Source organism: Chlorocebus sabaeus, chromosome 10 (assembly GCF_047675955.1).
Source record: "Chlorocebus sabaeus isolate Y175 chromosome 10, mChlSab1.0.hap1, whole genome shotgun sequence".
In the NCBI taxonomy this organism is placed as follows: domain Eukaryota; kingdom Metazoa; phylum Chordata; class Mammalia; order Primates; family Cercopithecidae; genus Chlorocebus; species Chlorocebus sabaeus.
In genome coordinates, this window is record NC_132913.1 from 82,173,127 (window position 1) to 82,200,195 (window position 27,069).

At 33.7% G+C, this 27,069-nt stretch overlaps 1 long non-coding RNA gene across 1 annotated transcript; it reads right to left on the reverse strand.

Moving 5' to 3' along the window:
* Nucleotides 1-892: 892 nt before the first annotated feature.
* On the reverse strand, nucleotides 893-26,176 carry LOC103217555 (uncharacterized). The gene is made up of 3 exons (XR_491100.3): nucleotides 26,074-26,176; nucleotides 4,732-4,840; nucleotides 893-1,311 (listed from the first exon to the last, which is right to left on the reverse strand). It is a non-coding gene; the product is annotated as an uncharacterized lncRNA (long non-coding RNA).
* Between the last annotated feature and the right edge of the window lie 893 nt (nucleotides 26,177-27,069).

The following is a 27,069-nucleotide window of genomic DNA, read 5'->3' on the forward strand; positions in this document are numbered from 1 at the left end:
TTGTTTGTTGTTTGTTGTTAGTCTTGCTGTGTTGCCCAGGCTGGAGTGCAGTGGCGCAGTCTTGGCTCACTGCAAGTTCCATCTCCTGGATTCAAGCGATTCTCCTGCCTCAGCCTCCCAAGTAGCTGGGACTATAGGCGCCCGCCACCGCACCTGTCTAATTTTTTGTATTTTTAGTAGAGACAGAGTTTCACCGTATTAGCCAGGATGGTCTCGATCTCCTGACCTCATCTGCCTGCCTCGGCCTCCCAAAGTGCTGGGATTACAGGCGTGAGCCACCATGCCTGGCCCAACTCCAGGTTTTAATTTTCAAAAATATGTTGTTTCCAATATTTCTGCCTACGTTCATCAATTGCATCTGTAAAGCAAGTATTATAGCATCTCCCATACCAAACCCAGACATTGAGATACTCTTTCCCACATTGACCTCAGCACCCCGGAGTCCTACTTGTTCAGGAGGTAGAATTGAGAAAAAAAAAATTATATAGACTTAAATTTTATATTTTTAAATGTATCCAAATTGTTGCCATTTTGACAAAAGCCTACAACATTAAATAATTTGAACTGCATTTTGGTAACATATGAAAATATAGAAGGTTTTTACTATGATAATTGTAAACTATGATCAGTATGATAATTTTACTATAATTGTTATTCTCAACCTAGAAATCAAAATGAGGCTTAAAAAACAGGATCAAGAAAATAAGGCTTGCTTCCACTTAAAATGTTATTACTACTGCAGTACTTAAATTGCCCCTACATATATTAATGGTTTGTACCATTTAGTTCAATACCAGTGCAAGTGCATCTAGATCTCACACCCACACACACAAATGCAGACTTGTGCCTGCACATTCAATGTTTGACAAATTATTTAGCATTTTCAGCACAGTTGCACGATGTATTTATTAATTGCCTGTAAAAGCAGCATAATATGTTCAGTAAGTGCCAGCTTGCCGTATATTGTACATAATCACACATTTGAGCCATACAGTTGTTTATGTCATTTTATAATCATGCTAATAATTACCAGATAACTAAATTATTCCACAAACTATAAATGTTACATTTAATTACTTTCTCAATTTTTGCACGTTGCCATGGAGATTCAATTGCTAACTCAATCCATAAATTCAGTTCTTTTATAATTTCCATCTGTATCAATATGAATGTGGAATGAATTAATAAAACTGGGAAGCATGTGCAAACAACTTAGCATTTTCTTGCTATGTTTTCTATTCACATAGCTTCTATAGGATGCCGTGAAAGTTTATCAGGTTCTCTCTAACATCTTCAAAGCATTCCTGAATGCTGAAAATTAAAGGAAGAAGAATAAAATAAATCTTTCATAGGATACAATTTCCACCTTCTGTCAGGAACTAACTGATTAGAAAACTCTTTATAGGTTAAACCAACCATTACATTTTTATGATTCTGTGTATTTCTAAACATAAAAAATAAAGCTTTCTCACTATAATCTATCCCCATACAGTAAATATTACGATGGTCCATAACAACAGTCTGTGCAACAATTTATCATATATGTTTTTGGGGTTTTTTTTTACAGTATCTTTTTATGGTGCTGAAAATTTCCCTAAGAATATTTCTTCATCCAAAATTGTTTAAATCTTAAAAGTATCTTGTGATAAACATTGCATATGTGCCAATATTTTCCATAAAACAGCCAGGATTCATCTTACAAAATTTTGAATATAAGAATTTGGGTTGATTAAAATGAATTGCTCTTCCATTAGGTAGCAGGTATTGGAAGTATTAAAAAAAAAAAAGTGGAGTCAACATCACTTGAAGATTCTGATTGTATTGAGGAATTTAAAATACATTAAAACATAATAAAATCTTGAAATTTTGTATATACAAAGATAATGTGTCAGTATCCTATATATTTGGGAAGATATTCACACTAAATGTCCCAGTCCATTCCAGGATTACTTATAAAGAAGGAAAGTCTAAGACACTAGAAATGCTCAAACTTTGATTGGACTAGATATATATAAATGCGATCTATTGATTCATTCATAAATATTCATTTATGCAATTGTTGATTCAACATGAATTTAGAAAATAGTTGTTACAATGTTACTATCAATTTTATAGCATAGTGCTCCAGGTTTCAGCAAATGTTGGGGAGAAGACATTAAGTGAATGCAAGAAACATAGCGGGAGATGGAATGTTATTAATGTCATAATATAAATAAGAAACTAAAAAATTCAAAAGAGGAGAAATGGAAATTATTTCAAGCTCCTGGAAAGACAAATTTTTTTCTCTGTAAAACTGAGCACTCCATATAATAATATGTAACTAAATATCAAAACATGTGGCCAAATAATTCCAGATAACATTAAATCTTCCCTGGATTATTGATAAAGCCTCCCACCCAGTTGTATCGCTTCTAGTCTGCTCCTTTCCAAGACAAACTCTAGACAGAAATTGGAGACATTTTTCTACAGCGCAAATTGTGTATACTGACTTTCCACTTCTATTTTCCAAGTTTTCTCTAGAATTAACTCTAACATCATTAATATGGCATGAAAGTGAATTCTGAATGACATCTTTGCTTAGCTCTCTGTTTTCCTATTTTAGCACTTTCTCTTTACCCTTTATCGATATCACCTATATGGAATTTTAGTTTAGGTCTCAAATACATCTTTTATTTAGCTTCTGGGTCTCTACATTTATAATCTCTTCTTTCTAAAAATATTTTCCTCCTTTCTGTGGATAGTTTCTAGTGAAGCCACTTGTCACTGATTAGAAATCACTCCTTAAGAAAATGTTCCCTACGACTTGAAATTGTATTAGGTGCCCTTCCTGTGTCCTTATGTAGTATCGTGCTTTGCCCATGATAGTATAGAACCTAATGAATTTTTTTTCTTTGTCTATTTTCTCTGTAAGACCATAATTTCTTTGAGGGCTTGAATTTCTCAGCCTAGCATTATGTTTCTCACAGTCTTAGATAATAAGTAAACATATAGTATTATTCATTATTCAAGAAATATTAAAATAAAATAAAAATTAGCATAAGTTCCTTCACTAAAGACTCTTGAATCTGAAACCTAAATCTTTAAAGACAGTAAATCTTTAATGTAAATGTCATCTTCCATGCTCATGAACCTTATCTAGCCTCAATTATCTAATCCATGTACAAGACTAAAATATGAAGGGTAATGTTAGACAATGCAGATTATAATTAATTTAGCATCTAATCAATATATAACTAAGCAATTGTTCATAGAAAAGTAGGCTTACCATTAAAATTCAAAAATCAAGGTACTAACAAGTCTTCTTTATTTCATTTGTATTTTAGATTAAATTAGGAAAAGATAAGCAAATTAGCAAGGAAATAAGATATAAAAGCACTGTGACAGATAAAATAATTTTTGAGTTATTTTGCCAATAAAAATATCAGTTAAAATTGTTTAATACTATTGAAAGTTATCTTTATATATATTCAGACATATATATACACACACGTACATTATAGTAATGCTGACTAATACTTGTTATTCATATTATGGATCTAATAAATTCTCAATCTTAACTTTTTCCCTACCAATCTCTACCCCTCTTCAGAAACTATTGTCTTCATTGTTTGCTAAAAAATCCAATAAACTGCCAAATGTTCCTGGAGGCTTCTCTGTGGTGTGGGAAGATAGTCACTCTCTCAGCCAGCCCTATAACTTTGATATTGATGCTTCTCTCCCAGGGGCTGCAGTGAAGATAAATTACCAGTTGTCATTTTTCTAAAGATGCCTTTTAGCTCTTCAGACTATAGTAAATGAACAAAATGACTTAAAATAGTAATAAATTGGGGTTTATCATTAATGCCATCCCTGCAGTGGCATGTCAATATCAAAGGGCACACTAGCAAAGAAAACCACTAATACTAAACTTCAAGCTGAGGTACGTCTTGCCTAACAACTGAGAGAGAAAAAAAAATCAAGCATCGTGAGGGGAATAGCAAGTGATCAGCAGGAAAATTAAGAAACAAAAGGGAACACATAAAGATGTACAAAAAGACAAATTTGGTTTAAATTTTAGGCCAGAGAGGACTTTTCAAGTACACCTGACAATTCAGGTGCTTAGAATGGAATAAGAGTTCTCACTATGAACCCAATTTGTGCAAATATAGTGTGTTGCATAGTTGGTTCTCAATAAATACTGCTGTAATAATTCAGATAAATCTGGATTTCTATCATGGATCTATTTAGCAAAAGGATTTGGTGACCTCTTTGGAAAGAAGCCATGCTAAGTGATAAAAGCAGAAAAGTCTGAGGGTCATATAATGATATTTATTGAATTATTGGAGGCCAAATTCATGGATGTGTATCTGATTCCTGAGCAGGAGGAGCTGTTTATGGAAACACAAAGGGCTATTTCACTAAAAATTCTGTGACATCTGGGACATAGGAAACACTTCCTTGGGTCTAACGTAAAGCAAGTGAAGTAAGAGAAATTATTCTCACGTTAGTGCTAAGACTATATAGTTCTTCTGTTTCAAGAGCCCCAGAGTGGAGAATGCAAGTTTGGTATGTATCAGAGAGATGCAGTAACTTCCATTGAAAAACTTAAGTTACATGAGTTTCTCTTTATGGTAGGAGACCATATTCTTGATACAGATAACTACTATTACGTGCATTGATCAATTAAAAATAAGTGTCTGACATTTAGTAAAAGCTCAATAAATAACAGCACATATCTTTTCTTCTACTTACCTGTACTCCCTTGATGATTTTATAACTTCTTATAACTTTAAACATCCCATGTTACCCTGTGACTCAGGATATATCTTGAGGTAAAATTAACAGGAATTGTCTGGACGGGCTATAGAGGGTGAAAAAGGAGAAGTTAAATATGACTCTAAAGATTTTTATCTAACCAAAAGAAAGAACTGAATACCTATTTACTGAAATGAAAAAAAAAAAAAAAAACCTGCTGTTGGTAACGTTTTGAGGTGAAAGCAAGATTTCAGGTTGAAATATATTGTGTGACATGGTTATTAGACAATCGAGTATTATAAAGTCAAGTTGAATCTGGAGTTGAAAACAGCAGTCAGTGCTAGATATAAATTTGGAAGTCATCAAATATGAGAATTAATAAGATCACCAAAAAAGGTGTGTTGACAGAAAATAAGAAAAGTTCCCAACATCTGAGCACTAGGACATTTAAAGTTTTAGAGGTCTGAGAGGTGAGAAGGAATCAGCAAAAGTGAATACCCACAGTGGTGATAAAAAATAAAATAAAATAAAGGAGAATGTTTTACAGTAAAAGCCAAGTTGAAGGAAGTGATCAACTTCTAACAAATGCTGCTCATCTGTGAAGATGATTTCTCAGAGTCAGTCACTGAAGCCAGCAAGGTTAACAATCACTGGTAACATTGATAAGGCATGGCTAGCTAGTCTATACTGTGGCTTTGTGAAAATTAGGGGGGAAAATGCCATTTCCACTGGGTAGATAAAGACCCACATCAGGGTGCATGGTAAAGCACAAGCTAGATTTCATCTTCCATTTGCTACATACACTTTAGTGAGAATATGCAGAATGAGCTACATCCATGTAGATAAAAATGATTTCAGTGATGTTGTGGATCTGAGAAAATTTTGAGGGTAGATTGAAGAGAAAATATGATGAGATAAATTAGAAACATAAATGTGGAATAATTATGGAAAAGAAAATTTTGCTATTAAAAGAGAGAAATCAAGTAGTAGTTGGAGAAGTAGAGGTATCAAGTGAAGATTTTATTTTTAAAATTGTAGCAGATGTTGCCAGTGTCCTAGCCACATAGCTGCAAACTCATTTTTGTTGTACGCACTGGCAGTTTCCTATTGCAACTCTATCTTCTTCCTGAGGGCTTTTGCTCACTGCAGGAGCATGCACAGTCAGGTAGGATGGGCTCGAGAATACTGCCTCAGCAGGTATTAATCAACCAGAGTGGGTGGGAATGGGTAAGTACCCTCATGTCCTAAATTCTTTTTATGGCTAATGGTCAAATTCATGAATTTTCTTAGAATGTGTTAAAAATAATCTCTTATGTTGTGTAGTAGAGCAAATCAATGCAGTTTGTGGTAACCGGAATGTAAATCTTCTCCCAGTAAATAATTTTTTTCTTCATTCCAATGTCATAGAAGACCGCAAATAGTTTGCTTATATTTGGCAAACACAGTATATTATTCTGCCTCAAGGAGGCATCAGATTTTGCCTTGTATCCTATTTAGTTTGTGAGGATTAGGCTCCTCACCAACACATTGAATATTCTGATGCAATCACCACTGGAATTTCGAGAGTGGGAAGTAGCAAGCACCTTGGATGCCTTGGGAAAACTCATGGTTGGAAGATAAATCCGTCATAAAAGAGGTACTTTTCATCTCAGTGATTTTTCTGTGAAAATAGTATTCTGAGACAGGCTGAAAAAAATTTCCCATAAAAGGAACATCCCTAAATGATGCAAAACTGCAAATTCAATCTATTTAATTATGCATTTTTACTAATACATATACATGTGTTGTGGCATTGTAAAGTGTATTGCTAATGATAATTAACAATATGTAATAGTATAAATTAAACACAAATTCCTTGACAATTTCAAAGCCATAATTTTATTTTATACTTCAGTAAAATGGATTAGGAAAAATGGATTTCTTAAAAGTATACACACAGCCAGGGACAAACATACACGCAAAGATTATATGTTACATTAATAACAAATAATAGTTGTTTTTTTCTCCAAAACACAGATGTCAGGAGTTTAAAATATTGAATTCACATGTTACTAAACAAAATATAAAAGTTTAATGCTAATTAAAATAGCATTGTTTATGTGAATAAACTAAGCACTTCTTTCTCTTTTTAAATCACTATTACCCGATTCATTTAAAATGTAGTTTATAAACAACCATATCTATGACACAAGCAGCATCAGGAATTGGGAAAACACTTTTAAATATGAATACTAAATACAATATTTCTGAAAACTGTAAATTCTTAACTTTGGTTTTAATACTTATTATAAATTTTTATCCCCATTTGTTACATTTAGTGAATTTTTATCTGATTGTTCTCTCTTGCTCTGGGAGACCGAACAACTTTATTTACTTCATCAAATATTAAAAACATAATTATTCATTTAGTTAGAAATACAAAAACATTAGCAAAATATCTGAAGGAGTATTTTTGTCCTTAAGGTTTCATATTTACACAATTTAAATTATTGCTAGTAATTTGCCTCTAATAAGCTGGACTCTACTTTTCAGAAAGATGATTTAATAAAGTTTTGAATTATAAGTAATACATTTTATATATGAAAATATATACCAGATCTGAGAACAGGTAAAATAAGAAAATATAACAGTATTTATATAATATAAAGAGATAATATCTAATGTTATATACCTATGTATGCGGTAGATAAATGTAAACAAATGTTATACTTTATGGTACAAAAATCTGTGGGCTTCCACTGCAAAATTAGAAGATAGGTGTTAATTAGTATTATTTTCCTCTGCTACCTTATTAGTTTCAAAAGTGACATACTTTTCACCTTGTCAGTTTGAACATACTTGTATCACCTTTGGGTTGGATAAATAATTAATGATGAGTAGATCATTTTTGTTAAAATGTTGTTTATGATATCTTTATTGTTCAAATTTTGGGAATTTAATTTACATGCAAAATAACATACTTCTACTAAAAGTATGTGTTGAACATGAAAGGCACTGAAAAAAAAGAGTTTTTCCTTTCATATCTAACAATATGTTTCACTCATCTTTATTATAAGAAAAAAATTCCAATTTAATGTAAGATGTAACTGAGGATACCTTTTAGTTTGGTGAAATTAAGCAAAATGCATAAGCATCTAAGACTTAACAACTTGAAATAAATGTAGGTACTATTCCAGGAGGCTATACTCTTCCAGTTACCTCTTCCTAAATGTGGGTGGATAGGAAAACCTCAGTAATGTCCCCTTATATTTTAATTAAGTTTTTATTGTCCCCATAGAAGCTAAAAATGTAGGCTGATTGTTATTAGCAATCAAATTTTGGCTAAACAGATAAGAGTAAAAATATTTCAGGCCTCTTCAAATTTAGAATAACATAATTCATCACCAAAATGGAGTGATTCTTCTGGGATCAACATGTATACATCTACTCAGATTATCAGTTTCTGTATGCCATATTTTGACCCCGCCTATTGTTTAAAAGTTTCTAGGTGTTGGAGTAAGAATGAGGCCTGAGTTTTCAACTTTATTCTTCTTTGTAGCAGTCATGGAAAGGGCCTAAATCCTCCAAACCTTAATTGACTTATCTGTAAAAGTGGAATAATTGTATCTTTTTTGACAACACATTCTATTGGTAAGACAGTCTCACACATTTTCACGTAGGGGAAATTAGCAATGTCTAAATAAACTACATCTGCATTTGTCTCACTTGGAGACATTTATCCTTAAGATGGAGATCAGCAAATGCTCATCAACAAATGCAAAATATATATGGAATTTCCTTGTTTTGGTGGCATTAGACATTTTTGAAGGGTACTAGTCAGGTATTTTGTGAAATGTTTCTCAACTGTAATTTGTCTGATTTTTTTCTCATAATTACATTTTGGGTTATGGGTTTTGATAAGGAAGACCACAGAGGTAAAGTACCAATTTCATCGCTTCATATCAAGTCGACATCCTATCAACATGACTTCTCACAGTTGATGTTGACTTCTCTTGATCACCAGGCTGAAGTAGTGTTTTTCAAGTTTCTTCACTAAGTTACTCTCTTCTTCCCCTTATCCACACTGCACACTTTGGAAGGAAGTCCTTGTGTGCAAACCAGACCCAAAAAGTAGAGAGTTATGCTCTCTTTCTTGAGGGTGGAGTATCTAAAATTGAAATTTATTTGAAATTCTTCTGCACAGATTTACTTCTTCTCTTCCATTTATTCAATAATTGATTTATTTCCGCATAGACTCATGGATATTTGTTTTCATGGTTTGAGTTATAGTTTAATTCTGCCTTATTAACATTGTTGCTCTGATTGTTCCAGCTCTGACCAGCTCTTTCAGTGAGTTCTTGTGTTCTTGTGTCCCATGTGCTTATCGCCATCACTCGCATTGTGGTGTGTATGTGTGTGTGTGTGTGTTTGACCATTCCCTTCTTACTCTTAGGCTTTACAAAATGCTTCATGCTTGTCTTATATATTTCCTGCTACAGTCCTAGAATCAGCCATTTCCCTAAGTTACCTAGAATTCCTTTATTGAAGAATGGTATTTGAAACCAAGATTTGGGCACTCTATGTGCTAGCTGCTACTAGGGTATGGTTGTTTCTAAGCCCTCTCAGCTAAGAACAAGAAAATGGATTTGTGTACACTAACCCATGTGTATGCAAATATCTGTAAATATTTTTCTTTGAAGCCATCTCTATATTATGCTAAACATGAGTTCATGCTGTTTCCAATCCTAATCCATCACCGCATAGATTATGCTGGCTTTCACCCCTTACTTACTTCTAAATTCCCAGCCCAACAATAAGAAATGTGGCTCCCACCGCCATCATACATTTATGTAATTATTCCATCTCAGTATACATGTGTAGCAGTATCAAAATGTTACACTATCCTCCAGTGAGAGACAACTTGATCAGTTAGAGTACGGTGCTTATGTATAGTTGGATTTGCCTTAGACATGTAGACTCTATTCATTTTTAGAGTTACTTAGGTGAGCACCTTTACTCCCCACTCCCTTCAGTGAGGTGATTTCATATATTTGTCATACAGTTAAATTATGTTTCCCCATTCTGCGTTCCATATTGGCATCCTTGACCTCCTAAATTATTTTATTATTTGTTTACATTAAAGTTTACTCTTTGTGATAAAAAGTTCTATTGGTCTTGATAAATGCATAGCTATTTCTCCACAATTAAAATGTTATATAGTACAGTTTCACCTCCTTAAAAAATCCTATGTGCTTCACCTATTCAACCTTCCCAGCTTCCCCAAAACAAGTGGCAGTACTGATTTTTGCTATGTCTATAGTTTTGCCTTTTCTAGAATGCTGTATAAGAAGATTCATACAGCTTATAATTTTTTAGAACTGACTCTTTTCACATAACAATATGCATTTAAAATTCATTCATGTCTTTTCATAGTTTAATAGCTCATTTTTTATCATTAAATAATATTACATTGTATGAAGGCACCACAGTTTGTATATTCATTTACAAATTAAAGAAAATGGTGGCTGCTTCTAGTTTGGGGTCTATATAAATAAGGTTACTATAAACATTCACATAAAAGCTTTTATGTGGACCTAACATTTCAAATCAGCTGGGTAGATACCTAAGAGAGAGATTGCTGGATCTTATGGTAGGTTTTTAAGAAATTATCAAACTGCTTTCCAACATATCTGTAGTCTTGAATGTCCACCACCAATGATGACAGTCCCTGTCACTCTGCTTTCTCTCCAGCAACTATCATTGTCAGTTTTGGGGATTTTAGATGTTCTAATAGGTGTGTAATGACATCTTGTTGTTTTAAGATGAAGTTCTCTTACGATAAATGATGTGAAGCATATTTCCATATACTTATTCACCATCCATATATTTTCTTCGCTGAGGTGTTTATTCAGTTGTTTTACCCATTTTTAAACTAGATCATTTGGTTTATTTATTGCTAAGTTTAAAACTTCTTTGTATATTTTGGATAGAAGTTCTTAATCACATTTATGTTTTCAGATATTTTCTCTCAGTCTATAGCTTGACCTTTCATTCTGATAACAGTGTTTTCCACAGAGTAGGGGTTTTAAATTTTAATAAAATTCAAACTCTGTACAACATGAAGTCCAAGTATTTATTTTTATGTTAATTTTATATTCCACTAGGTGACTGAATAGTTTGAATATTTATGTTAGGTTTATCACTGATCTCCTTTCATTTTCTAGTTTTACAATCATCTCATCTGAAAATAGACTTTTACTATTTTTGCAGTCCTTATTCTTCAAATTGATTTCTCTTGTCTGATTACATTCACTAGTAAATCCAATACAATGTTAAGGAGTGAAGGAGATAATGGGCATTCTTGCTTTGTCCATACACATTTTAATTACTCATTAACAATTTCCCAACTTATTACATTATCTAGTTGATATTAACTTTTATTTACTTAATAAAATTTAATAATTGAAATTATCTATCATCTTATTATTGATTCTCTCAAATATAGAGTGAAATGTATTATCCTATTTGACAAGCTATAATTATTGTTCTCTATATGGCACCTCTCTTGTTTTATTTGTTTATTATGTTTGAAATCCTGTTCTTTGTTCTTATTTTATTCTCCTAAATGCAAACACTTTATTGTATTGAATTAATATTCTTATATTTTTATGTCTATTAAAAATATGCCAGGATGTCTTGTGAGAATATTTTAAAGACACATAAATTATCCCTTGTTAACAAAATATTCTGTTTCTTACTTTATTCATTAAGCATTGTGTTTTTTAAAGTTTTGGTCCTACTAAGTTTACACCTAGCTTGTGTTTCAATTTTTTAGAAGTCTATAGCATTTATCCACCATAATTTATTTGCACAATCTCCACTTAGAGACAAAAAGATCACTTTCAACTCTCACTTCATCATATTTGGCTTCTTTTACCCTATTTGTGATACTATAGAGCCAGATGTGAAATAAATGTATATAGAATATACATATAAATAACTTATAATGTACTGAGATGCTGCACATCAAAATGGCCTCATCAGTGTAAACTCCCACAAACACTGGCTGATTGTTCGAGTTTTCCAAAATTCCTACTACCATTTGGCACTATTCTTAAATATATATAGTGTATGTGTGTGTGTGTGTGTGTTTTAGTTGTTTTTTTAATATATTTTCTATTTTTTTTCACTTCTGCCTGACTGTGATGTTTAATTTTATGTGTCAACTTGGCTAGGCCAAAATATGATATATTTGGTCAAACATTATTCTACATATTTCTGGGAAGGTATTTTTTGGGTAGGATTAACATTTAAACTGGTAGAATTTTAGTAGAGCAAATTGTCCTTTGTAATGTGAATGGACTTCATCCAATCATTTGAAGACCTTAAGAAAACACTGAACCTCCCCTAAAGAGCAGATAATAATTCCAGAAGAATAAAACTGTGTCTTTGGACTCAAACTGCATCTCTTTCTTAGGTCTTTAGTCTGCCAGCCTACTCTACAGGTTTTGGGCTTGCCAGCCTCCACATCACAAGTCAATTCCTTAAATAATCTCTCACTCTCTCTCTCTGTATATATATGTATATATGTATACACACACACCTCACTCTGCAATTTACTGGTTTTCTTTCTCTGGAGAACATTGACTAGTAAACTGACTTTCACAATATTTTTAGCAGTTAATATATTTGTATCTAATTTTTCTGGTAATCCTTAATATAACCAAAGTTCGTAAACCAAGTTTATGAGGAATGAAGTCATTTTTCTGTTTTTTGACCTTTACCAATTACATTTCTTAGAATTACATTTCTTCATGCATTTTGAAAATGTCTTACCTTTGATTTGAAATTCTTTGTTTTTCCTATTCTCTCATCTGCTTTCATTGTACCCATTTTGGAATTGCTTTCACCTGGCTCCCTGTCACTTAGTCCAAACCTATGATGACATTGAGGATAGATAACAGGACCTTGTCACTCGCCTCCTCTAAGGTATACAATTTTGTACGAGACATTGTTCAGTCAATGCCATAAGAGTTTTATTTGCTTGTTTGTTTGTTGCCCCCAGTCCTACCACTACCATTCTTGCTTTTTAGCAGTGATCTTAGTTCTAGTGCCCCACTTTCTGATAAGCAGTATAAGTACTTGTTATCCTCTGGGAATCAAACATCAATCTGCCTTTGCCTGCTTAAAAAGTTGCCATAAAAGCCCAAGCTTGAGCCTTTCCCTGGACTCTGTTTCTTGTCCACGGTCTGCATGAATAATTTATTGCATCTAGCCATTATAGGATAAGTTTCAAAACTCTTAACATAGAAACATTCACCATCTTTAAAATGTTAGAATATAAAATAAGCACCACTGACAGACCCCAAATGAATAAAACACAAATAAATAACGAATGAGTAAACATTAAAAATATCATTATATTTACACTTTATAGCTGTTAAGAGAGAGGTTGGTGGAATATAGTAGGCAAGAAGAAATCATAATTTGACAGCTAAGTAGGATGTGTTTTATCATCTTAGAGTTGAGAAAAGAATTAGTGGAGAATGTGGGATTTTATGAACTGCACAAAAGAGGGGAAAAAGAGAGCTGAGTATGCTAACAAAGCAAAAAATTCATTTTAACATATTACTCTACATATTAGTATTTACTTCTTGGTTAGTTTTGTAGCAGTTTGCCTTACGATGTTCTCTTTTTTGCTTAGATAAGCATTTCTGAAGTTACAAAGTTTATAAGATGTTTGACAAAAGGAAAAAAAAACTGTCTTTTATACTAGAGTTTTAGAATTGCTTTATTTTAATCTTTTTCCCTTGTCTCCAAATAAATAAATAAATAAAACCTTTGAGACTTTTCTATCAGGAGGAAAATTATATAACCTAGTGGAAAACACAGCTAATGCCCTTCACTGTATATGGAAAAAAAAAACAAAACTGTTTTCTTTGTCTTGCTTTATGAGTGATATTTCTCCAGAGATAGTCATCTCTGGACATCAGGGTTACTTTGACAATAGTTGGAATAAGAGACTATCTGGCTGAGATCTTGGACCAGATGATCTTAAAAAGTTCTGAAAACCATGACATTATATGATGCTTTGCATCAGGCACTGTAACGTGGAAGAAACAACAAGAAATTTTAAGTAATATGATATGAATTTTGTATCTGGTTTGTCATTTACTAGCTGTATAAACCTGAAATCCATGAACTTCAATTTCCTAGTTTTTAAAACGTGACTAACAATACTTATTGTCTGTTGTGAAAATACATAGAAACAATGAATATAAATCACATACTAAAAATGAATTTTAGCATTTTGGGAGGCTGAGGCAGGCAAATCACTTGAGGTCAGGAGTTCAAGACCAGCCTGGCCAACATGTTGAAACCCCATCTCTACTAAAAATACAAAAATTAGCTTGGCATGGCGGTGTGTGCCTGTGGTGCCAGCTACTCAGGAGGCAGAGCACAAGAATCACTTGAACCCAGGAGGCAGAGGTTGCAGTGAAAGAATTATATTTTCTCTCTTCTATAAAACAGAGGCTGACTGGAGAAAATTTTAGATAATTGTGGTATTTTAAGATATTGAAATATAATTTTAAGATACTGAAGCACATCACTTCACTTACGAATCAGCTAATGGAAAACACACATTCACACAGTTTCTCAGTACCTCTCTCTCTCTATAGCTCCACAACATGACATACTTGCCTTGAAAGATTATTTTAACAGGGTATCTCTACCTCTTTCCTTTTTTGGCAATAGCTTGATTTTGAAACGAATAAAGTTTTCTTTATCATGAAAATACCACTTTAGACTCATTGCAATTTTTATTACATGAACTGATAAATTTTATGTTATATAAAATGTAAGGATCAATAAAGACATTTTAAAAGTATATCTGTACACTTAATAAACTAGTTTTCCTTAGAAATATCCATTACTTTTACTGTTCATCAGAATTTTGCACCAAAAGTTGCTGATTAATTCAACTCCTTTGGTGTGATGGCCAGTGGATTGTCTGCTTATCAATGTAGCATTGATCCTGTTTGACAACAATGAATAGTCACTGGCATGTTAATTTATGGCTTTTAAAAATGTCTGATCTGCTGTAAAGTCACAAAAACTCTACTAACTATGATATGCAATGACCATATCATTACTATGATATCAAAACAACTTTCTCTACCAATATAGGAATTTTTTTTCTTGGATACCCTTTTATAAAAATTGGTAAAGTTTTTGTATACTAAACTAAAATTTCACTAGTAGTATATATTTTGAATCTAGTTAATTGCTGGTTGTTATTTAAATTATGTTATAGTATTGTTTGGAATCAGCAGAAGAAATATTTTGAGCTGCTTCCAGAGTGGCAAAACCTTCATAAAGAAAATATTTGAACTAATAAAAAATTAGTTGTAAGATGGCAGAAACAAAGCAAAAATTAAGAGACACTAAATTATAATAATAATGACAACACTATCATTTAATTTAATTCTGATAACAGTTACTACTGTTCCTATTTCCACAGATAAAAACATTGAGATAGAAGCTAAGCAACCTGCCAAAGGCCAACCTTGTACTAACTACTGGAGCTGGGATTCCAACTCAGTAAATCTGGCCCTGGAATCTATTCTTTTATGCTCTATGCAGCCTCATATTAGTAGCACAAAATTTAGACAACAAAACATATGTGAAAATATCTCTCACATTTCCTGGCACATGATAATGTTTGATGAATCTGGATTTAAATTACCTTCAAGACTCATACAAATCAAAGCTTCTTTGAATAACATAATCTTTCATGGAGATTTTTATGACCAGTTTGATCATTTCTCCTTCTTAGTTTCTGAAAATAATTAGGAGAATTTTATTTAATGTAAGGATAAGTGGTTGAGGACTTCTGGTTTCTGGTCTAAGAGGTAAAGAACTTCGAAGTTTTCCCTCCTGTCTCACAAGGTAAAAGCTGAACAAACTGAATCAACAACTCTTCTTAGACCTATCAGAAAACGGAGGTTATAGAGCAAACTTCTGACTCCAAAACTGGTGATATACACAGGTAGATACAGAAAAGCACAGATTCCTAGGATGAAAAGCCCAGGAGCGGTAGCCTGAGGCTGGAGCTAATATCAGTCTGATCACTTTAAGTTATAATTGAGGAACTGCTCTAGATTCAGTTTACAATAACTTGAAAGTTAAAATAGTCTGAAAAAGCCCCAGTATTGGAGTGGAGGGGGCACACTCATGTGAGTTTTACCTCCAGGAATCCTACCAGGCTCTCTCTGTGAAGACTGAAGAAAAATCCCCTCATACGCTGGCAGGACTAGAGGGAAAGTAATTATTTTGAAATTGTAAACTAAAAAATAAAATCCTCAGTCACCCAACCACTGATCAAAACCCCTCTTGGCCAAGAGAACCCCAGAGAAATGTTGGAAAATGAGTTTCTAGACATAATAAAATGGAAAGTCTCACACACCTCATTATAACCCCTCCCTTTTGTAGTTTAGACACAACTGACCGCCATTAATATTAAAATAGAAATCACAATACTGACAGCACAAACTCTTTGTCGCAATAAGATACTGAATTATAAACAAGATCCAAGGCCATGACAGGCAAGGGTTATGTCACCCATCCCTACACTTAAGGAATAAACTATGTTCTAACTGTCGCAAGGTTTTTCTTTTTCTCTTGCAGCCAAACAAGCGCTGGCCTTGAGATAAGCAATCTTAAAACAATTGTAGCTCACCAGCAGATGCTGGCTAATTGACCCCATTCTTCCGCAAGCCATAACTTTCACTCGCGTCCTTGTGAAGAGACCACCAAGCAGGCTTTGTGTGAGCAACAAGGCTGTTTATTTCACCTGGGTGCCGGCAGGCTGAGTCCACAAAGAGAGTTAGCGAAGGGAGTTAGGGTTAGGGCCGTTTTATAGGATTTGGATAGGTAAAGGAAAATTACAGTCAAGGGTTTGTTCTCTGGCTTGCAGGGGTGGGGGTCACAAGGTGCTCAGTGGGGGAGATTTTGAGCCAGGATGAGCCAAGAGAAGGAATTTCCCAAGGTAATATCATCAGTTAAGGCAGGAATAGGCCATTTTCACTTCTTTTGTGATTCTTCAGCTACTTCAGGCCATCTGGATGTATATACGTGCAGGTCAAAGGGGATATGATGGCTTAGCTTGGGTTCAGAGGCCTGACAATAACTATTAGGTTGTTGCAAAAGTAATTGCGATTTTTGCAAATACTAATACAGCTTTGATTGGACAAGAGACTAATTGCAGTAACTTTCTACTCAAAAGAAAACCACTGAACAAACGGAATCAACAACTCTTCATAGACCCATCCGAGAACTGAGGTTACAGAGCAAACTTCTGACTCCAAAACTAGTGACATAGACAGGCAGACACAGAAAAGCATGGATCTGGCCAGTTTACAGAGGCCAGAATGCCTTCCTGTCCCTGCTTCACCTTTTGATGTATAGGGCCTAATTGTGACATTTACATATTAAATCATCCCCCCAAATTGAACATAGTCATATGTTACATGTGTTAGTTCAGTACTCATGCATCAGGACTGCCTTCATGAATACTCATAGCTCTTTCCGTAACATGTTGGATATAGTATACTTGACCAACCTGTTCAGCTTAAATTCCTATTTTACCCCCTTCTCCCTCAAAGTGCTGCCTAACAGTCTGCCAGAGGCTATGTTTTCAGCCTTTTAGGACTGCCAGCCTTCAGGCTATAACCCTTTGTCAGAAATAAAGCATCCTTTCCAAATGTATAAAATATGTGATTTTTTTAAGTTAACAAAATGTACCCAGGGTTCTTTGTTCTTAAAAGGGCTTGCCCTAAGGGATTGTTTTGTTTTGTTTTTAACTAGAGGCTAACCCAATGGGGTTTTACCAAAGACTAACCTGGGGGAAGAAAAACATCCAATTCAAGTTCACTTAATAACTGACACCAACTAGTCATCAGAGAAATGCAAATCAAAACCACAATGAGCTATCATCTCACTCATGTTAGAATGGTCATTATCAAAAAGATAAAAAAATAAGCGTTGGCAGGAATGTGGAGAAAAGGGAATCTTACACCCTATTGGTGGGAATGTAAATCAGTACAGTCAGTATGAAAAACAGTATGGAAGTTCCTCAAAAATTAAAAATAGAACTACCGTATGATCCAGCAATCCCACTTCTAGGTATATATCCAAAAGAAAAAAAAAAATTAGTACAGCTAATCCTCATATAACACCATTTTGTTCAACTTCATTTTATTGAAAAGGGGACACTGTCCATGTGGAGTTTGCACGTTCTTCCCATGTCTGCCTGAGTTTTTTCCAGGTATTCTGATTCATTCCCACATCCCAAGATGTGCATATTATGTTCATTGGTGTGTCTAAATGGTACCAGTGTGAGTGAGTGCGACTGTGTGTGAGTGTGCCCTGTCATTGGACAACGTCCTGTCTGGAGTTGGCTCCCACCTTCTGCCCTGAGCTGCTAGGAAAGGCTCTGGCCACCAATTACCCTGAACTGGAATAATTGGGTAAATAATCAGCTAACATGTTTTAATTAATATTTTTAAGATTTTTAAATAAATCTTACATTTATTTTGATGTTTAATATTAAAAGTGTTTGGGGTTTTTATTTAGAAGTTTGGTGAATTTTTTATGACCAGAAATATGCCATAGAAACTTAACTCATTTATACCAATTAGCCGATGGTAAAATTGGTTTTGTTATATGTTGTTTTCTTTAAAGTTGCAATTTCCAAAAACCTATCAACATTAAGTGAGGGCTTACCGTACAGTGAAGAGACATCTGCACTCCCGTGTTTATTGCAGAATTAAATTCACAATAGTCAAATATGGAATCAACCTAACAAAGAAACTGTGCACAATGGAATATGATTAAGCCTTGAAAAAGACGGAAATCCTGTCATTTGTGACAATGTGGACTGAACTATTATATATGTAACAAATTCAATGGGGGAAAGGGAAACTAACACCTAATATTAATAATAGAGCTGTAGAACACTTCTCATTCCCATATCATGTCAACACATCAAGAGGGATCCAGTATAATGACACAGGACTAAGAAAACAGAAGAGCCAGAAAGAAAGAGAAATAGGAAATTTTAGGTTATTACATCACAGCCACAACTAACAACAAATAAAGCCTAAATCCTAACCAGATAAATATAAATATTACACTAAAGGCTCGTATACCTTAGTTCCTTTTACCTGATTTACAGTTATAAATATGGTAGAAATAAATCCAACTATATAATCACTTTAAATGTGAATAATATGAATATACCAATTAAAAGATAGAGACTGCCAATGTAGATTTAAAAAAACAAATGAGACTCAACTATACATTGATTTTAAGAAAGATAAATGGTTAAGCTGAAAATTTTTGTTATTCAAGGAAAAAGTACTTATTCGTCTTTCTTAATATTTACTTTTATCTCATTAATTATTTCAATATTTTTATATCTGGCACATTCTTTAAAATACTTTGCATTGTGAATAATAGAAACCCAATTCAAACTGGTTTAAGCAGTGAAGTGAACATTCCAGACCTTTGAATCCATTTATCTAAAACTTCAGCTCTAAAACCTTGATCTAAAACCTTGATCTCAACTTGAGTTCAAACTGTCATGGGAAGCTGGTTTCTCTCTCTATCTACTTCATTTTCTCTATGTGATGTCATTCTCCAACAGATTTTAAGAGGGCTGCCAAAAGTGCCTAGGTTCAGAGTCAACCAGAAATAGTGAGATTATTTCCCCCCATTTGGAACGAAACTCATTTTATTTCATTGCTCCATATGATGTAGGTGGCCATCCCTAATCCCAACATAGTCGCCTAAACAACTTGATATACTTTGTGGATTCGGTCTATGTGGAGTAACTGCCACTAGAAACACTTGAGAAAAGTGGGAGGAATGTATGATCTTCTGAAGGGAAAAATGGGTATAATTACTAGGACAAGGGTCATGGAAGCTGGACCGTAAAAATCAATGTCCACTCCATGTAGCTGAAATACAGTATCAGGAATATTTTTCGTCATTGTATTCCATTTACTCATTTTTCATTTCCACATGGCTTCTAATATAATATGTTACTGGGAAATTGAGCTTCTTTAAGCCAAACCATACTGAACTGAAAGAATGTGAATTACAATGAATTGAAGAGACAGATAATGGAGATTCCTCCTAACTGCATGATTTCATAGGTAATAGCATTAAGAAAGATAAAGGGAATAAACTGGCTTTTCATTCATCCTCTAATTCAAAATAAGCAGTAGTTTAAATGGAGCAATACAAAAACAAGTAATAATTATCTAAGGTATGAAAGTGTTTTTTCCTAGCATATCTGATTTTAAAGTTGCCAAAGAATAGGGGCTTTCTTTGTGAATTAGTTTTTGAGCTTTTTGCCATAATGCTGCCACATTTTGCTGTGGTGGTTCTATATAATAGTAATAAATCTTTCACAGGGAAAATATGTGGAAGGACAATTATAAGCACTTCAGAAACATCTCTTGACATTTTTAGAATGAGATTCATGTTAGGTTCACCCTCTTCTCCATCTAGGCCTGACCTTTTTGTATCGAGAAATTATATCAGATGGGTACTGCACGTCAGCAATGGCTAATTAAAACATCTTACTGAAAGCAAGATAGGAAGGGAGAGAAAAAGAATAAAAACTGAACATATATTTGCCTCCAATATACACATATTGCATTTTTCCAATCTAATTAGTCAACATCATGTAGAATCTTTCTTGTTTCTGAAATGAAGCATAATCATATTTTACTTACTGAACATCAAGTTCCATGATATGGGAAGATGTTTCTTACAAACACCAAAGGAACATTTGATTCTTGTCAAATGTATGAAAAAAAAATTGTCTTCCCTAAACACTGAATTTCCTAAGCATTTATACATCTCAGAAAATTTAGAACTTCACTCTCAAGCTGCTATTCCAACAAAGCTTAAAAACTAACTAGGTATATAAGATGGAAATATTATTGATGTGACTTCATTGTCTGGGGCAATATCCAGGGTTCGTCATCTCACGCCAAAAAGATTAGTGACACAGACACATACACATAGAGCAGATTAAGGAGCAGAAGGTTTAATAGACCAAAAAAAAAAAAAAAAAAAAAAAAAAAAAAAAAAAAAAAAGAGAGAGAGAGGGGGCTTTCTCCTACAGAGAAAGCGGACTGCCCAAGAGGGTTTCTGGATTTGGGGGGGGATGCGATTGATTTTGCAGAGAGGCTTGAGGAGGCAGTGATTGATTTATATGGGGCCCGGGGGATTGGTTTGACCCTAATCTTCTATTATGCAAAGGTGGCCTCTGCCTGGACAGCACCGTAACACCCCTGCACTGGCTACAAAGAAAAGGGAGGGAGGAATCCATGTTGAAATGTACCTGGCTTCCAGGTACAGCTGCTGGCATTTACATATGCAAGCTTCCAGCTTGCTTATCTATGCTTGCTTGCAGCTCGATTTTTCAGGCTGTTCTTTGTTAGAAAAGAAATGGTTTGGGGGCTGCTTTTTATTGAAGGAAAATTCCACTGAGAACTCTTTTACTGTCACTAACTGCCTAAAATAATGTCTTTTTAACTCCTATATTATTATGGGAAGAGAATTATTAACAAAGTCAGAAATTAATGTTAATTACATTTCCACTGTCATTCATAATCGTTGGCTTAATATAAGGTATTCCTGTTTTATAAATGACCATCGCCTACTATTTAATAAGCATAAAAAAGCAGTTTCATATTTCTTATGAAATTTTCAGCTATGGTTAATTTTATTTCATAATGTGAGTTTTAAAGAACATAACTAAGCTAACAATATATTCTACAATAGAATTAGAGAGTAGTGCCAACACTACCTTGTAAATTTGATTTTGTTTTGTTTCCAAACAAGTTCTATCTGTAGCTAATATTTATGTTTTAGAAAGTTACATTTTAATAATGCAAAGTTACTCAATCAGTGAGTATGCATCGGAATTTTAATCCCCGTTCTAGAAAGACCCCAAACTAGTTTGTGACTACCGATTAAAATTTATAGCTCTCAGTGATTGTCATATGGCTGGTCACAGTATAAAATAATTATTTGTTCCAGAGGCCACTGCACGGTTCCTGCATTTTCTCCTCTTATATTTTCTCTCTCTTCCTCAACCAGTCTGACCTTTGGCCTTTCACCTTCTCTATATAACAAAACATAATAGGATAATCAATAACTGTCTAGTTTTTGTGTTAGATTACTAGTCATAGGCAGAAGAGATGAGGTCATCCTACAGAAACATAGCTTCAGGGAATCTGGTCCTATTGAAAAATGAGCAGAGAGTACTCAAGGAAGAGTGGGCATACAGATAATCTAATATATTGCAGAATTTTACTAAAATCTTCCTAGAATAAGATATAAAGCCCATGAAATAAGCTATAGCAGAACAAAACTTCAACTCATGGCCACATTTGATAAATTCAGCAAGCAATCCTTTTCTCCCATTTCTTTATGTAGAAGAATTGAAAATACATGGATAGATTAAACATAGAGACACAGAAGCAGGTTAGTAAGTTTGGATATATTCACAGTCCACCTTTTAAAGAGTCATTTTGATGTTATTAACTAAAATTATAATCATTCTGTATAAGAAAGAGGTGAAGATTTATTCATGTTGAACAATGCATTTGAAAGCATTCTGGATTTTAACATCCTTGGTTGAGCATCTATCATAGGAATTATTAAGCAAGATAGATGGTTCAACAATTGGAAAAAAAAGACACCCTTAAATACCTCCTGGAAGAGGAGGACTTGAAGAACTTCTAACAACTCTGCTGCTATTCAAAATATACTTAGGGTTTTCAAATAATGTGCCATAAGAACATGAATATGAACAGGTTAACTACAAATAAGGTAATAAACATAATCCCTCATTATGTAGGAAATTGAATAAACTTTTGGGGAAAAACAATGACCAGTACTCCATAAATAATATTTAGTAGAATATCAATATCTCAAATTATAAATACATATTCTAAGGTACAGGTGTTTTATAGTTTAAGTGTTTTAACATTAAATAAGAAGTAATGTCTGCCCACCTATGTATTAAAAGAAAATCTTCAAACATAAAGTTATAGCAACAAATTAAATTTTAAAACTTCGGCATTTGACAAATTTATCTGTTCAGAGGAATTATTTTTTTCAAATTTTCTATTAAAATCCCAATGGATCAATGTTTCATTACATGTAGTTTAAGTATTCTGAACTTTTAAAAGGTAGGTGTGTTTTTACTATTAACTCTGCCTACGAGCTTGTTAAAGATGCTGTGGCAAAGAGCTGTCGAATCTTTTAAAGGAAAAGAGCACTGGCCTCATCAAGAAACATGGCTCTACCACTGAATTCTTATATAATCTTTTTTTCTTCCCGACTTGTATCTTAAGTTCAAGGGGTACATGTATACGTTTGTTATCTGGGTAAACGGTGTGTTGTTGGGGTTTGGTGTACAGATAATTTTGTAAACCGGGTAATCAGCATAATACCTGATAGTAATTTTTCAATCCTCATCATCCTCTCACTGTCTACCCTCAAGTAGGCCACAGTATCTATTGTTCCCTTGTGTAATTTTAGACAAATCAAATTTTTACAGACTTAATTCATCTAACTGTTAAATGGGAGTTTGGGGATGTTCAAATAAAAATGATATCTAGCTCATAACAATTTCTCCTCTACCATTTTTATATTAAAACAACAAAACAAAACTGACAGGAATGCAAAATTGTAATTAGTCATCTTATTTTTATATAAAACAAACTTTCTACTTTATAAAATGAAGGCATTCTACTAAGTGGTTTCTAGAGTCTTTTTATAGCCATGATACTAAAAGAAACAAAACACAACAAAAACTTGTTGATTATAAAAATCTTTAATGCTTAGGGAATAGAGAGATGTCCATTAGTCTAGTATGGAATCAAGCTGTAAATTATGCTTCTTGCATCCTTTAAGACTTTTTTGAAGTGCGTCATTTTCCACTTAAAAAAAAAGAAAAAAGACACCAAATTTCTTTAAAGACATCTTTGAATGTAAAAACATCATTATTTTATGCACCATGAGTAAAGAAAAAACATCTCCAGTTAAACAAAATAATACAATTAACTGAAAGATGCATCCCTATTTCAAAGATGTTAAAATGTGGGGAAAATGTGCTACTTAGAACAATGGACAAATATGCATACATATAATTGGAGGAAAAAAAAAACTGAAACAGTTTTCTTTGAACTCTGTAACACCTCTTAACAACAAGTTTTTTTGCAAAGCCACTTTCTCAAGGAGCCATTATAATATTCTTACTGTTTGAAAAGACTTAAAAACAGTATTTTAAATAAGGTCAACTACTCGTTGGTATCAACCTTAAAACATTTATATTCAGCTAAAACACCTAATCCTGTCATTTAGAAAATGAAAAAGTGGTATAATTCTCTTCAAAATACAATATCTAATGTCTGAAGATTCCGATGATGAGTGGCTCCTGTTGTGCTAGGTAAAACTACAAATGCAATTTTACAAAATCTAACAGTTATAATAACAAAGTCAAATCATTGACTTTATATCTATACTTAGCTCTCAGACAACTGAAAATTCATTCAAGTTGATCAAAGAAACTGATAGTTAGCTACCATGATGTCAAAAGACTTCTCTTTTCAAAGTAAAGACCAAATTAATTTAAATTGCTATAGATTAACAAGTATTTATATGGCAGAAACTTAAGTTTCTTAGTCTAATTTCTACTCAAAATCTAAATAATACCGTATTATTCAAGGATGAAAATCACCCAAACATTCCCTTAGCAATTAAAATAACATGTAATATCCTTACCAAGGATTGGGAGGCCCCAAATGTTCTGGTCACTTCAAGACTGTCCTGGCCAATCACCAGTTTTCCTCTTGCTCACTCTCCTTCAGCCACAGTGACTTTCTTTCTAACTTCAATTAGGTTCTTTGATCAGTATAAGTAAAACGTTTCCAGTTTGAATTTTCTGAGTGCTAGATATAGGTACAAAATCACTCTCTTCTGCTGCAATTTCCTGCATCAGGGACACTTCTCTCCCAGATCTTCACATTGTTGTTTTATCTTCTTAAATACCTTTATAATTGGCCCAATGACTTTTCTTACTTGAAGCTTTAACTGAGCACATAGATTCTCCCCCTTCCCTTCCTAGTAATTTCCAATTCTGCTACCCTAATTTATTTCCTTCATGTAGTTTTACCACTTTCTGAAATTATATTATTAGTCATTGTGTCTAATAAACAGCAGGGTTTATTATAAATGATTGTTTTTTGTTTTTTTTAATTTGTCTTTGTCTTTTAAAAATTTTTTTAAATTTGTCATTATTATTTCTGTGGTGACTAGAATTATGTGGCCCTGTGCTCATAGGTAACAGTTAAATAAGGATTAATTACTGAATAACACTTTCAAGAGCCAAAATGAGAATGCTTACAGATTTGCAGATCATTACCAGAAAAGGATTCAAGATAGTAAAACTATCAAAGTAGGATATGAATCTTAGCAAAAGGCTGTCTCACAGTAGGTCTGAGAAGGCCTAGACTAGAGTTTTACTTATCCTCCTTCTGTAAGGGTTTCAAGGATACAGTTTTTTCTTGCAGATCAGGAACCATTGATGTATGTATAGAATTTCTCAGAACCAGGAAGCTCAAAAGGGAGTCTATGTAGGGGTTTCTTATATCATGCTTGGCACTTAGGCATATTTTTACTATGTAACTATTCCCAACAGCAGAGCCCTCTGGGTGTCACACAGAAACCATGTGCAAATCATCAGTCTCACTGTTAGCAATAAACAATGCTGATAAGCTGGTACAAACTGCCTTGAAACTCCTGAGATCTGTGGTTACAAACAACATTACTTCCAGCACATTTCACTCCAAGCCTAGGGATTAGAGTCATGCAGGTGCATTTCTCATTTCGATGGATCCGTTCTGGCTAATTCCAGGCCTGTTGTAATTAACCCTATCAGCAGAAGCACATAATCGGATATCTGTGTGTGTTTGTGTGTAAAATGGGTGCGTGTGTGTGTGTGTTTAATGAATGAATAACTACTTCTAGCTTTGCCTTAAAAACCTGGTTTGAAATTTTAATCCTAATTACCTCCAAATAGAAAATAAACATAGGTATATTTCATTCTAATGGCAGAGATGACTATCCACCAAACCTTGTACTTCCCCTGCCATAGATCAGTGCCTTGATCTGTTTGGGCTGCTAGTACAAAGCACCATAAAATGAGTAGTTTATAAACAACAGAAAATTATTTCTCAAGTTCTGAAGGCTGGAAGATCAAGATCAACGTACCTGCGGATTCACTATCTGGTGAGGGCCAGTTTCCTCTTTCACAGATGGTGCCTTCTCACTGTGTTCTCACAGGATGGAAGGGGCAAGGCAGCTCTCTGGCCCCTCTTTTATGAAGGCACTAATCCTATTCATGAGGGCTCTACCCTCATGACTTAATCACCTCCCAAAGGCCACACCTACTAATAGTGTCAACTGGTTATTAGATTTCAATACATGAATTTTTCGTGGAAACAAATATCTGGCACTACTGAGTACTCACTGGGAAGCAGCTGTCAATCCTAGGGGTACATTTTCAAATCCTCACCAAAGTCATGCGAGAGAAAGTGAGTTACATATTGTTTGTAGGCTGAGTGAATTAAGAAGCAGGCATAGCTTCCCACTATATGTTCTTCCCTTTACTTTTCACCTTTAGAGTACCCAGAGGCCCTAGCAGGTGGACAGATCATAAGATGGAAACTGACACTGACTAGGAACACTCACATGGTGCTGTTACATGTTCAAGAAACGTGCTAAATCTATTGTGCTAAGTCACTGAAATGTTGGGCTTTACTACTTATGGGAGCTAGTGTTCCTTAGACAATACTATTCCTATTTCAAAAAGACAACAATAAAAATGAGACTATACTACTCAGTTTTTCTCTGATGACTACATTTCACTTTATATATTTGCAGAATTGCAGCACAATGCTTTTTCATGTAATAATATGTAAATTTCAATTCAGTAATCTATTTTTATAATTTGTTGGACACATGTCACATATGCTTCTCTTGATATAATTTGTTTTATTTAATTTAACATAATATTTTATGACTATTATTTGCTTGTGCATGTGTGCTACATTTAATGCATTTAAGAGATTTTACAACATAAACCAAAAGAACAGTCTCGTATTTCTATATCTATGCTTTATATATTGCCTACGAACAAAACCTTAAAAATTGGTTTTTTAACTTTTTTGAAGGACATTTTAACCATGGATTTCTCTCTGTCCTAAT